The following is a 14,949-nucleotide window of genomic DNA, read 5'->3' on the forward strand; positions in this document are numbered from 1 at the left end:
TTCCAAGTTAGGCTGCAATGTTATACTTTCATGCCTCTTTAATTTTTTCTTTCTTTCTTAATCCCTCCCTCCCTTCCTTCTTCTGTCCCACCCCCTCTTGCTCTGTGTTCTCCTCCCACTCCTATGTCTTTCTACTTGCTGCTCCTAGACCTGAAGACCCAAGGATGGATTGTGACACACAGGACCATCAGCCAGAGCTTGCTCTTTGGTCTGTTTTGTTCTCACAAGCAGGGTATAATCATAGACTGGCCGGGACCCCATGAGAAAATAAAAATGTTCATTTCACGATTTAGTAAAACTGGAGTACAGGTCAAAGGTGAAAGTGCAGGGGGGCAGCAGAGGCGTTGGGAAGATTTCCTGTAAGGTCAGACATCCCTGTTGAAGATCAGGTCTGATCACCAAGACAGAAGGGCTTGGTTTTAAAATCGCTGACAGCCATGGAGAATGGCAGAACTCTGAAAACCTTGGTGCCCACACAGTCCCACTCTTTAGGTTTTTACTATAATTGAGGCTGCTGAGGCCCAAACAGAAGTGACTTTCCAAGACTGCAATGCAGGTACCAGACATCATTGGTACTAGAGCCTCATAGATTTGGACACAGCTGAAATTATCTGGCAGTGACTGCTGGCATGGAGCCTCTTATTTTCCTTACCTGTTGGGGAACAGAGTGGGGCAGGACTTCAGGCTGGTAAAATAGGTCCTGGTGCTCTTCTCTAAAAGACCACACAGAGCTTGGCTGAGCCTGCCTTCACACCACACTCTCTGGAAAGCACCCACTCCCATTTGAGGACTCATGTCACTGTCGATCTTTTCAATACTTCACCCACAAAGACTCTCTTTTGTGTTAACATGTGATACTGGACCCTGATGTGACATCTTATACTTTGACAGGTTAAGGTCTGGGGAAGGTTTGCCTAAGGTCAAACGGCCATTCTTTTGGATGACTGGTGAAAGAGACACCTGGGATTACTGCATCCAAATTGAGACACTCGCACTGATATGCTAGAGACACTCACTCATGCCATCTGATTTAGTCAAACACTGCTCAGCTTTCATAGGAGACTTGGGGGCATCAGCCATCATCTGTCTCAAGCATCAAGCGAGGTGCCTCTCGGTCTGTGTACCCCGATCTTCCCAGAACTTAAAGCAGGCAAGGCCCAACCAGATTCCCTAAAAGAGAGCATTGACGAACTCTTTTTAGGTATGCCTACAGGAGGCCTGACCTCTCCCCCTGAGATAGCACACTCATGAGAAGGTGGCACAACTGTACCACCTGTAGGTCTGGAAGAGCTAGAAAGGCGTTCCGCCACTGATTGGTTCTGTTTTCGTTGCTGTGGCACTGTCAGAGCAAACTATAGCTTCTCTGGGACCAAGTTTGACCTTCCGTCTTTGGTGCTCTGGTCCATACCCTTAATTCAGTTGAAGTCAGAAGTCCAGTTGTAAACAGAACACATCCATCTTCAAGTTCTATATTCCGTGGTGCTAAGGTCAGGGGAGGCAACCAAAATGGGGTCTGGAACTCCTACTTATTGTGTACTTTAACACCACAAGATTATGTCTCTAATGACTAAAATCATCCTGTCCTCCTTCCAGCTCATTGCTGGAGTCAATATGTCCTCCTTTCTTTTTCCCATGGTTTTTATTTTAACTTTGACCCCATCTGCTAATTCAGAGTTCCCATCACAGAAGTCTCTCTCAAACATCACCTTCTCCTAACAGGCTGCTCTCCTAAGCCCCATAGCAGTAAACCCTGATCATGACTTTCCCTGCTCCCTATCACTCACTCAATCAATCAGTCACCCCTACTGTGAGGCACAGACAAGTGTTCAGCATCTACTTCAGCAATCACCACTCTCTCTTCTGTTGCAGACATTTAACTGTCTCCCTATAGTCCTACATTCACTCACTGACCACAGGAACGTGAATGAACTTAGTCATTAGTCTCAAGGAATACTACGTATTCCTTCTCCCTGGATTAGGGTTTATTCTCAAGCCCCACTTAAATCTTTCTAATTCCTTTGAAATCCCTGACAATTTGCTCCTCATGAAATCATGCTGTTCCCCACAAGTCTGCTTGGCTGATTCATGCCCAAAATACCAGTACATGGGAGGCTAGGCAGGAGAATGGTGACTTGGACAACAACTCATAGCATGGGCACATCCCATCTCAGATAATAATCACAATAAGGACATTAATAATAATAAAATATTATGATCCTCTAGACCCTTGGTCCTCTTCCATTTATTTATCTTCTTGAGTCCTCTGCTTTCTCCATTTACTTCTGCAAGTGAAAAAAAAAAATGACCCAGTGTTAAATGCTGTTTGTTGCCTGGTACAAACTTAGAGATAGCTCCTCAGCAGGCTGGTTTTCTGAGGACAAAAATGCTCTCTCTCTCTCTCTCTCTCTCTCTCTCTCTCTCTCTCTCTCTCTCTTGGAGAGTTGGCTCATCGCTTAAAGGCACTGTCTGCTCTCCTGTAATACCCAGGTTCAATTCCCAGCACCCACATGGAAGCTCACAACTGTCTGTAACTACAGTTCCAGTGTTTCTGACACCCTCACACAGATATTCATGTAGGCAAAACACCAAGGCATATGAAATAAAATAACCCTAAAAATGCTCTGTGCTGTCATGAAAACCCATGCCTTCTGCCACAGCCTCTGGCCAACCTTCTAGACGTTTCTCCACATCTCACCAATGGCACCTGAGCACAGCCTCTTCCCTTCCCTGATAGGCCCTCCTTGTGCTTGCCATTCTCTGGCTGTCAAAATAGCACAGGTTGTTCTCAGGAAACGCAGCCATTCCTTTCTACCCCACCTGAGTCCAAAGCAGCAGGAGTATCCCTCAGGGTCATGAAGCTGGGAACCCTTGCTACAAGTGAGGGGGCAGGGTGGGTGGCTGCAGGGTATGCCTCTCTGTCCTCACCCTGTAGGCTTGCCTGAGGAGGCAGAGAGATCAAAGAATTGGGTGCCCAAAGTTGAAGGGGGACAGGGAGAACAGGACAGGGAATGAGCATATCTTATGATTCACGCCAGCCTCTAGTTACCTCAGGGCCCAGCGGCTCCGAATCAAGAAGTTGAGTTCTAAGAGGAGATGCAGAGTCCTTCCCCGGACAACTCAGTTTCCTGCCAATGAGCTGCTAGAGCTTCTTTTTCTCTCCCCAGTCCCTGTTTCTGGATTAATGAGCTTCCAATTTTACTCCCCTCCCACAGGCCTTGTTGCCACTTTGTAGCTGCTCTGTGACCCATACTGACCCATGGTCTCACTTGTAAGCACCCATTTTCTCCAGGGAGAAGACCGAGACTTGTGCCTACTAGTGGCTTTTACCTGGTGGCCTCCTTTTTCATGGAGGTGCAAGCAATTTCAGACCATCTAATTGCTAAGCCCCTGTTCACCACTCCAAAGTTCAGCACCTGCGGGCTAAATCAAGTGTTGTGGTGTCAAGTGGTCTTAATCTCAGCACTTGGGAAGCAGAGACAGGTCTGTCTCTGAGTTGGATGCCAGCCTTGTCTACAGAGTGGTTTCCAGGGCAGTTGGGGCTGCAGAGAGAAACTCTGTCTGAAGCAAACAAACAAACAAACAGCGTGTGGCCCTCAGGGCAATAACTTGGTCTGTACATAATAAACATGAAGACCACAGTCTGAACCCCAAAACACACATAAAAATGCTGTGTTAGAGAAAAGATCATGGCATCCCAACCCTGGGTGGTGGTAAGAAGCAGAGACATAAGGATCCTTGGGGCTTGCATGCCTGCTGCAGCAAATCTGTGAGCTCCAACAGGTTCAGTGGAGTTCAATGTCTCAAGAAAGAAGGTGGAGAGGAATTGAGCAAGACAGCTAAAATCCACCTCTGCCCATAACAGTCCCACAGGGGAGTGTGCCGCCACACACACATGGACAACTGACATTCAACTTGGGTTTTCATTATTTTCAGGCAAATATGAGTAGTTTGTAGGCAGGCCCTCCATCGAACCTGAAGCTTCATTACCTTAGAGCAGTGACCCTGGAGTATTGCCTTAGTTTCAGGCTGATGCTTGCAGCTTATTGAGCTTCTAGTGTTTTCTTCCATTGCGCTTTAGATTTTATTTAAACATTTACTGGTTTATTTGTTAATTGGGTGTTTGGTGTGCATACATGCCTGGGCACCGCATGGATACAGTCCCCTCCTAAACCAGAAGAACTTGTTGGACCCCCCGGGATTCAATTTGCTGTAGATGTTTGGAAGCTGCCAGGTGGTTGCTGGGAATCACACACATATCCTGCAGAACAGCTGCCTGTCATCTTATCTGTCGAGCCATCTCTCTAGCCCATAAAAATTCTACTGAAAAAATGGTCTCTCTAGGTAGCCTGGATGTTCAACTCACTGTGTAGCCCAGGCTGTCCTTTAATGCTCAGTTGGTTTCATACCTCAGCCTTCTCAGTGCTGGGATTATAGGCGAGGGCCCTGTGGTGATCTCTACAACATTGTCTAATACGCAGTGGCAACACACAGTGATAAACAGTCAATTACTGAGCTCCACAACACAGTCTCGTATTAGAAAACCAGGGGTGGGAAGCAGCACTTTATCTTGGACAACTGTTATTTCTGCCAATGGTGGTAGTGTTTGGGGCTGGGGACCACTTTTATGAATCATTGCAGGAAAAAGGACAGCAATTACCTATCTTTCAGTCACCTTCAATAACTTAGCGCGAACCTCCCTTCGTGTATGCCCTCTGCTCCATTTATTTTCCAGATTATTTTCAAGCAAATTTTACTAAGAGTATTCATGTGCAACTTTGCAATAAGGGGAGCAATCCAGTGTCCTTATCTTTGTTCTTGAGAACACATGGCAGAAGGACAATACATTCATTTTGTGGGTCGTTTGGAGTTTTTTATCAAAATTAAATTGAGTAGAGTTCATACACCATCTTTTATTTTTGTTAACTTCAGTACAAGAATATAGTTCAAGGCTTGATAAAATGACTCCCACAGTAGGACTTGACATTTTGAGTTTCTGTAGCAGCCACTAGTAATGCACGTTCACAGTTGGGGCTGAGTCTCAGCACACTGCCATTCCTCTACACACATTTGTGCAAACAGGGACCCCAGAAGAGAAGAGAAAGGAGTGATCAAGCATTCAGAAAGAAGTCCAGGATTATTATTCTCAAGAGAAAAAGACAGGCTGATATCCTTGATAAGGGGTACAATTACTGATTTTTCATTTAGGATTTGTTGTCATCCTTGAAAGTTGTAAGGCGGTCTTGCAAATTGGAACACTGGAAAAAAGATGCTTCTGGTCTCTGTTTACTTACAACATGAAACCAGCAGGAGGATTTGATAAACATTCAATTACTGAAAATTGAGAAGTAGATCTCTAAGTAAATGTTCAAAGGTTTCAAAGCCATGGATATATAAGTAACAGGGAGCAGAAGAAATTTTGCCACAGTGCTGGATCCACAAACACAAACCAGATACTATTATTTAACAAGCCTCTTCCACAGTAAAGGCTCCTGCCTTTGTAGGAAGAAACCAGGTTTTCCGATGTTTAGATTGTTCTGGACGATACCTCTGTATTCTTTACCCTGCCTCCTTCCTACCAGAATATCACCTTTGATGAAAGAAGGGATTTATTTCACAGTTCATCTTCCAGGTGTTGCTTTTGAAGATGTAACTGGTCAGCTTATCCTGACTTTTCGGTGTCCACGAAACAACATTCTCAACAGTGATATGATTGGGTTTCCATTCTAATAGATGATTTTAAGATGAATCTTGTTACTGAGGTCTGAGAAAAGTTTTCATAGAATATAATTTCCAGCAGAGCTGAAATATGAACTATCATTTTTTGGGTCCTCCTCACCTTCAAGATTTATTACCAACTTTATAGGACAGGTCTAAAATTTGTATAGTCTGAAAATTTTGGTTTCTAAAAGATGTGTCCATCCTGGGAATAGGTAAGACTAACTATTTGTGTGTACAACATTGGGATCATTGTGGAAGAGGAGACTGAAACAGAGGCTCAAGTACACAATAAGGACATTTGTTCAACCATGTTTGTAGTAGCTTTATTTGTAATAGCCAGAAGCTGGAAACAGCCCAGATGCCCCTCAACTGAAGAATGGATGCAGAAATTGTGGTACATCTACGCAATGGAGTATTACTCAGCAATGAAAAATACGGAAATCATGAAATTTGCAGGTAAATGGTGGGACCTGGAAAGGATCATCCTGAGTGAGCTGTCCCAGAAGCAGAAAGACACACACGATATATACTCACTCATATAGACATATAACATAGGATATACCTACTAAAATCTGTACATCTAAAGAAACTAATCAAGAGAGAGGACCCTGACTAAAACGCTCAATCCCCATCCTGAAAGGCAAAGAGGTTGGACATCAGAAGAAGAAGAAAACAGGAAACAACCTAGGAACCTGCCACAGAGGGCCTCTGAAAGGCTCTGCCCTGCAGACTATCAAAGCAGACATTGAGACTTATGGCCAACTTTTGGGCAGAGTTCATGGAATTTTATGTAAGAAGTGGGAAATAGTAAGAGCTGGAGAGGACGAGCACCACACAAGGAGAGCAACAGAACCAGAAAACTTGAACACAGGGAACTTCCCAGAGACTCATACTCCAACCAAGGACTATTCATGGAGATAACCTAGAACCCCTGCACAGATATAGCCCATGGCAGTTCAGTGTCCAAGTGGGTTACATAGTAATGGGAAGAGGGACTGCCTCTGACATAATTTGATTGGCCTGCTCTTTGATCACCTCCCCCTGAGGGGGGAGCAGCCTTACTAGGTCACAGTAGATGACAATGCAGCCACTCCTGATGAGATCTGATAGACTAAGATCAGAAGGAAGGAGAGGAGGACCTCCCTTATCAGTGGACTTGGGGAGGGGCATGCGTGAAGAAAGGAGAGAGGAGAGGGAGGGTGGGGTCAGGAGGAGAGAAAGGAGGGGCTTATGGGGAGATACAAAGAGAATAAAGTGTAATTAAAAATAAAAAAAATAAAAAAACACAAAAAAATAGAGTCAGAGGCAAAAAAAGAAGGGTCAGAGGCAATGGATGGATATTTGGAAATCATCCAATGGATACAGCAGGGAAGCTGCATGTATTAACTCACAGTACTTGGTATAGCATGCAGAGAGGAGATGCAAGCTCAAGCCAGAAAAAAAAATCCTAGCATGCGGAGAGGAGGTGGGCACAACCTCTATCTGAGGAGCTTTCGACAATTGATATGCTTCTAAAAGAGGAAGAGTCGGTTTTCTTTAAGAGTGTTACCTCTTGTAAGTGAAACACACTTCAAGGGAAAGACAAACATTCAAGAATGAAAGCAAAGGTGAGGGGAACATTTAAGTCAAGAGTTCAAGTTCAAGACCAACCTAGGTAACAGAGGAAGACCTCCTCTCTCATTAAGAATGCACAAAAAGGTAATAATTGATAAATTTTTCACAGATAAAAATTATTTCTTTTAGGTTCTAAATTTGTCTTACTTTATTCTATTGCTGTGACAAAACACTGTGACCAAGGCAATTTATAGATGATGCATTTAATTGGAGGCTTGCTTACAGTTTTGGAGGGCTAGGTTAGTCTGCAATCATTAAAATGGGGAGTGTATCATTAGGCAGGCAAGCATGGTGTTGGAGCAGGAGCTGAGAGCTAACCTATGAACCTCAAATTGCAGGCGGAGAAAGGGAGACTGGGTCTGGCATGGTCTTCTGGAACACCAAAGCTTATACCCCACTCCCAGTGACACACCTTCTCCAATAAGGCCTTACCTACTAATCCTTCCTAAAACACTCACCGAGAAACAAACATTTAAATATATATAGCTATGGGGGTCATTCTCATTCAAACCACCACAAATTATAATAAAATTACATTATTTCCCCCTTTCCTCTTCTCCTTCCAAGCCCTTCTACATACCATTCCTTGGTCTATTTCAAATGCATGACCTTTGTTGTTGTGGTTTTAATTTTCCCAATGAACTCAACATCCTTTGTAAATTGTACATATTTATTAAGAGCTATAAAAGATGAAATTGAATGAAGAAAACCCAAATCTCTTTATGGAACTCTGTGTATGTATGAGTGTGTGTATGTGTGTGTGTGTGTGTGTGTGTGTGTGTGTGTGTGTGCCCAACAGTGCATATATGCAAAAAGAAGTAATGTGGTAGTGAAAAACAATTTTAATATTTTATTTTGACAATTTCATATGAGTACTGTGTTTATATCATTGTCTCCTTCCTTTTCACTCCTTCTGTGTCACTCTCATTCCTTATCAAATTCACAGCCTATTATTATTTAATTATGATCGTTTTACATGTGTGTTCACATAAGTTTATCCACACAGCATGCTGAGATCATTTACTGTTGCTCATATTTGTTTGTATTTAGACTTCTTGGAATTGGATAATTTATCGGGGGGAGGGGCTGGAAATGAGAAATACCAATTCTCCCTCTTTCAGCAACCATTAATTACCTGTAACTCTTCTTCTAGGGGAAAAGCCTTGTAATAATTTCCCTCATCACGTTTATGTGTCAATCAACTTTTTTTTTAATGTCCTGTTTACCAACCATACAATTGAGATTTTCTGGATGTGCTTTCCTGTCACACATAGAAGACATTGTCTCAAAATAGACATCCCTTCTTGGTCCTCTGGTTCTTACAGTCTCTCCTTGCTCTCTTCCACTGTGTTCCCTGGGCATTAGCTGTAGAGGTTGTATATGTATCTATTAGGGATGAAAACCCCTACAGTCCTTTGTTCTTTGCATTTTGACCAGTTGTAGATTTCTGTAACAGTTTCCATCTGGTGAAAAAGAAGCTTCTTAAGATAGGAGTTACAGTTACATCTGTTTATGGATAGGAGTATAAGTATTTAGAATGAAGTTATAAGTTATCCTAGTTTAGGAAAGGAGCAGTAATAGGTTCTCTTCTAGAGTTCATGGCTTCACCAGCTAGGAGGAATGCTCTAGGCTTAGAGTGCAAAGCATGTATTCCCACCTATTGAGCCGGTCTTAATTAGTGGGTCCAATTTGGTGACTGTTGGTTAGCCAGAGGATATAAGTGCCACTATTGCACCTATTGGGACATCTTGTCATTCTGGTCATTGTTGTGGTTCCTAGGCATTACAGCTGGGTGAAACTTTTGATTGTTTTTCTCCCCTGGCAGCTGGCCTAGCTCTTTTCAGTACTGTATGAGTTAGTCTTCGGGAAGGAGGACTCCGACTCCGTGTCATTTCTACCTCTATCCTTTCAAGTAAGTGCTCTGCCCAAAGTATATCGTGTCTTCAGTAACTGAGTCTTGCTTTCAATATTTGAAAGGCAACCAAGGTCAATGGCCATACCTTATAATTTCAGATTCTCCCATCCTACAACTCAAAAGGAAGTTTCCCATATCTGTCACAGCTTATTATTATTATTATTATTATTATTATTAATCATTATTATTGTATAGTCAATAACTCTTGAGAGTATACTGTTATTTCCAAGTGATATAACCCTATTATATATATACATATATATTCATTATATATAAATATGTATTTGAAATCATATATACATGCATGTAATAATTTTAAGTAAACATAAAATAATATTTCCAATAGCTTTTAAAAACAACCTAGGTAATGAGGGAGAGGGCTACAGCTGGGATACAAAATAAGTAAACTGTAATTAATATAAAAAATAAAAATTTAATTTAAAAAATTCTTAGTGTTTTTACCCCATGTCCCTCCTATTCATCCATGTTTCCCAGCCACTCCCCACCATTTTTCCTTTCTCTTCTTTCATTGTATCTGTATCCTACTATTCCTCTCTATAGAGGCCCCAGCCCCTGTGATCCCTTTTCACTTTTTCTGCTGTTATTCCATGTAATATAGTCACATATAAATATTCAGTGTTAGGATCCAAAAATAGAAGCAAACAAGTAGCATTTTTTTTCCATTTTTGGGCCTGGGTTTCTTTCTTAAGTATATTTTTTCAGATCCATCCATTTACCTGCAAATTTCATGATCTCATTTTTCTTTACAGCTGAATAGTATCTCATTGTGTACATTTAAATTGTTTCCATTTTTAGCTATTGTGAACAGTTGAAAATGAATATAGTTGCAAATATCTATGAGTAAAATGGTGAGTCTTTTGGACATATGCCAAGTAGTGGTATAGCTAAGTCATATAGTAGATTTGTTTTTGGCTTTTGAGTATTATCCACACTGATGTCCAAATGAGCTGCAACAATTTGCAATTCCACTAACAGTGAATGAGGGTTCCTGTTCCCCACATGCTCAGCATTTGCTGTCAGTTGTTTCTTGCCCTTAGCTAGCCCTTCTAAGATGAAATCACATAGTAGTTGTAATTTGCATTTACTTCATTGCAAAGATCTTTCTTAGGCACCGTTATTCTTCTTTTAAGAATTCTTTGCTCAGAGCTACAGTCCATTTGTTTTCTCGGCTCTTTGATTTTTATGTATTCTGAAAAATAATCCTCTACCAGGTATGTAACAAACAAGGATTCTCTTCCAATCTGGGGACTTCATATTTACTAGATTGTTTCTTTGATTGTATAGAAGCCTTTTCGTTCTCTACGGTCCCGTTTGTCAACTGTTGATACCAATACCTGGCAAATAGAGTCCTATTGCAAAAACCCTTCCCTACACCTATATCTTGTAGGATGCTACCTATGTGTTCTTCTTGCAGTTTCAGCATTTCATTCATCCCAAGATGGCACCTAAACTTGGCTCAGTTTTTCATGTGATGCTGGCTTTAGAGTCATAAAGATTACAAGACTGAAGGTGTTGTGGAATCTTTCTCTGTGGCAGTAGAATCCTTGCATGGAGGTCTGACAGTCCATTAGCTGAAACTGTGAAAGGAAAGCATGGGATGTGATGAAGATTTCAAGAAACTGGAGATGACAGAGTTATGAGTTACCAGCCAAGGAGAGCTAAATACGGGGAGTGGCACCAGCCCAAGAGAAATTTGTATGTTGCACACAGCAAAGTTGGAGGAGTAGGGCCGTCCAAGCCCCTTGAAATTAAAGTCTCAACATCAGACATGGAAGAACAGGATTTGGCATTTACCTTACTGAGTTTTTGTCTTGGTTTGATCCAATATTTCTTCACTCTGCTCCCATTCCTCCATCTGGGAATAGTAATGTATATTCTGTATCACTATATAGTGGAAATATGTGGTTTGCCTTTTTTTATTCTACAGGAAATGCAATTACAAAATTGTTTGGAGCTGGCCCAGAGAGCAGGAAAGCTGGCCCAGAGAGCAGGAAAACTGGTCCTGCCCCTAACCAGCTGTAGCACTCTGGGCACTGGACCCTACCTTGCCTGTGCAACACAATAGAACTGACCCCAGTGGCAGGGTCATGGATGAGCCAGCCTCAACGTTGGGAGCACAGAAGAGCTAGCCCAGTCACTCATCTGATGTGAAGTATACTAGGCACAGGAGTCCCCTTGCCCCTTGCCACCTGCAGCAGAAGGGAGAGCTGGCCCAGGACTTTGACAGCTCCAGAGTTCAAGAGGGAGAGCAGGCCCCACACCTTGCCTGGGAAGCACAGTAGAGCTGGTCTTAGTGTTGTGGGTGCAGGTAAGCCAGCCATGAGGACATAAGAGAGGGAGAGCTGGCCCTTCCCTTTTTTCACTGTGGCATTGGGTGAGCTAGCTGGGGCAATGCTGGAGGACTCCCTTGGTGGTATGAGTGCAGGACAGCTGGCAGTCTGACCAGCTCAGCTACTATCCAGGCCCAGATCCAGGGCTTTGAGTTGACCCATCCCAACATCTACCCATCTATGAACTGCTGGAGAGAATGAAGGAGATGTTCCTGAAGAACCAAAGCTGCAGGATCTCCAAGACACAGGACAACAACAGGGTCTCTGAGAGGCGTCCTGGTGAGGATCCAGTGTCAATAGTGTAGCATAAAGCCTCAAACCAGACCACTGACTCCTTGCAATGAACATTTACGTATAAAGATGTATGGGCCAAAGAGTATACTGTGTGACACACTACAGCTTCCACAGAAAGGTGGTTTTGGTTTGGTTTGGTTGGTTGGTTGGTTTGGTTTTTTGAAATTTTATTTTGTGGGAGAGGCTACAAGGGCAGAGAGTGGATACCAAGGGACTGGAAGATGAGTGGGATTAGGGTCCATGATATGAAATTCACAAAGAATCAAGGAAAAAAAAGTTTTTTTTAAAAGATAGGGTGATTTTTAAGGGATAGAAATCCTACCTTGTCTTGAACCTAGTGCTAAATAAATAAAAACAAAATAAAGGAGAAGAAAAGAAATTGCCTTGACTCTCAGTAGAGACTTTTAATCAGTATTAAAACAGTAGAAGACTTGGCAAAATGCATTTTTCATTATTAGATGCCATGAAACTATGGTGGCCAGGAAATGGAATGTGGTAGTTTGAATGAAAAATGTTCCCCATAGTATCAGGCATTTGAAGGTTTGGTGCTCAGTTGGTGGCACTATTTCGTTAGTTTTAGGAGATGTGGCCTTGCTGGGGGAAGTATGTCACTGAGGGCAGGCTTCCAACCAAGGACCATGCATGAAAATAACCTGGAACCCCCTGTACAGAGGTAGCCCGTGGCAGCTCAATCTCCAAAAGTGCTCCTAATAAGGGGAGCAGGGGCTGTCTCTGACATGAACTCAGTTGCTGGTTCTTTGATCACCTACCCCTGAGGGGGGAGCAGCCTTACTAGGCCACAGAGGAGGACAATGTAGCCAGTCCTGATGAGACCTGTTAGGCTACGGTCAGATGGAAGGGAGGAGGCCCTCCCCTGTGGACTGGGAGAGGGGCACAGGAGGAGACGAGGGAGGGATTGGGAGGGAATGAGGGTGGGGCTACAGCTAAGATATAAAGTGAATAAATTGTAATAAATAAAAAATTATATTAAAAAAAAAGACTCAGGCCATTTCTAGTTTGCTTTCTCTGCTTTTCCTTACAGATGAAGATGTGCACCCTCAATTTCCTGCTCCATCTGCCACACCAACTGCTTGCTGCCATGCTGCCCTGCTGCCATGCTGCCATGCTGCCATGCTGCCATGCTTCCCTGCCATGACAGGCTCTTAACCCTCTGGAACAAAAAGACAAAACAAACTCCTTCTTCTTTAAGTTACTTTGGTTGGGGTGTTTTATCATAGCAACAAAAAAGTAATTATGACAACTTATAAACTGTAAGGTTTTGCTTCCTTTTTCAATTCATCAAGACATGCTCAGCTGTTGTCTGTATGTTTAGGGTCACAGCTTTATAAATCACTTTCATAAGACACCAGAGAGTAAGTTGTTAAGATCCACTGAGATTCACAGTACTGCTTCAGGGAATGCGCTGTGCCCTTCCATTTTCCTTGCTGTACAGTGGAGCACAGGCAGGCTCAGGAGTCTTTGTCTTGTTGGCCTCAAGAGAGTGCATAAAGCCCTATAAGGTATTCAGCTTATCAATACCTAGTATGAGCCTGATGTCCAACTGTTTGCCTCTGCAAGATCTTTACCCGGGAGGTTTCCACTATCCTTAATTTTTAAACAGTGATTATGCGTGAGTTGCCTCAGTGGGAAAGATGATCTAAATTATATGATCAACCAATGCTCAGTGAAGAATTTGAATTCTATTTTTCTGTTGCCTGGTTTCTGAGATTCTGTGGCTTCAAAATTCGAGGACTGAATTAAAAATATAACTTGTATGCTTCACAAAGTTATATTCAAACTGTGTGATGCAATCCTTTCCTTTAGTTATTCATTGATTCCCTATTTTTTAACACTCCATTCTCCTTTCACAGCTATGTCAGTGTGCCAGGATTTACATTTCTAGTGTTTATATGTGTTCTTTTGAAAAGTACACTACTTAGGTATGAATCTCAACCCTTATATGTTGGTGTTATTTATCTCATATTGTTTTGTACTGCTTGATTTATACAAGTATTAAATTAATCATTCCAATTGTTCTTCCATTTGCTGGCTAAGTGATCAGTAACCTTGCATGGATATGTGTGAAGATCACTTCCAAAGTGATGGATACAATTGCTACCCAAATTTGGAGAGTCATTTACTATTAACTATTATGTAAATCCAAAACTATTCTAAAGTAGTTTATTTCGATAATAATTAACCACAAATTAAATTATTTTTTAACCAATGGAAGGAATATTTCATTTTCATCTTGTTCTTGAAATGGCAGATGAATTTAAATTCGGCAACTCTTTTTTTTTTTTTCTTGTGCCTTCTTAATTCTTTTTAGGTAATTTTTAGATAATGTAATTGCCAACTGCATTTTTTCCATGTAGCTTTCCAATATGTCTTATTGGGGTAATAATGTCCATCATCCAGTGGACTTGACACCCTTGTCAATGGTCATCTGACCATGTGGATGAGTATTTATTTCTAGACACTATAGTATACTGTTGGACTGTTTGTCTTTGTGTACGCCCATATCAGAATACTGTGATAATTGTAGCTTTATAACGTGGCTTAAAATAAGAAAGTGTAGGGACTGGAGAAAAGGCACTTGTTCTTGAAGAGGACCTGCATTCAATTCCCAGAAGCCACATGATGGTTCACAAACATCTGAGACTCCAGTTTCAGGGGATCCCATACCATCTTCTAAAGCTCCACAGGCACTAATTATTGATACGGAACATATGCATACATGCAGGCAAAACACTTACACATAAAAGAAAATAATCTAATAAAAATTGAAAACACCAAAAAACCAGACCTGAGTTTCCAAATTTGACTTCATTTTTGTTGTTATTTTGAAGACTGTTTTGGCTATCCGTGTTCTCATTTAGCTTATCAAACAAGAGTTACGGTGATGTTTTTCAGTGGTTCATGAAGTCCCTCCTAGTCGTGAGTTTGTGAGTTTCTTTCAGTGAGGCTTCTGGAGTTTTAATTTGTTTCTGTGATTGTGCCATGCTTCTCTTGTGTGTGTGTGTGTGTGTGTGTGTGTGTGTGTGTGTGTGTGTGTGT

Source organism: Psammomys obesus, unplaced genomic scaffold (genome assembly GCF_907164565.1).
Source record: "Psammomys obesus unplaced genomic scaffold, mPsaObe1.curated_primary_1811, whole genome shotgun sequence".
Taxonomy (NCBI): domain Eukaryota; kingdom Metazoa; phylum Chordata; class Mammalia; order Rodentia; family Muridae; genus Psammomys; species Psammomys obesus.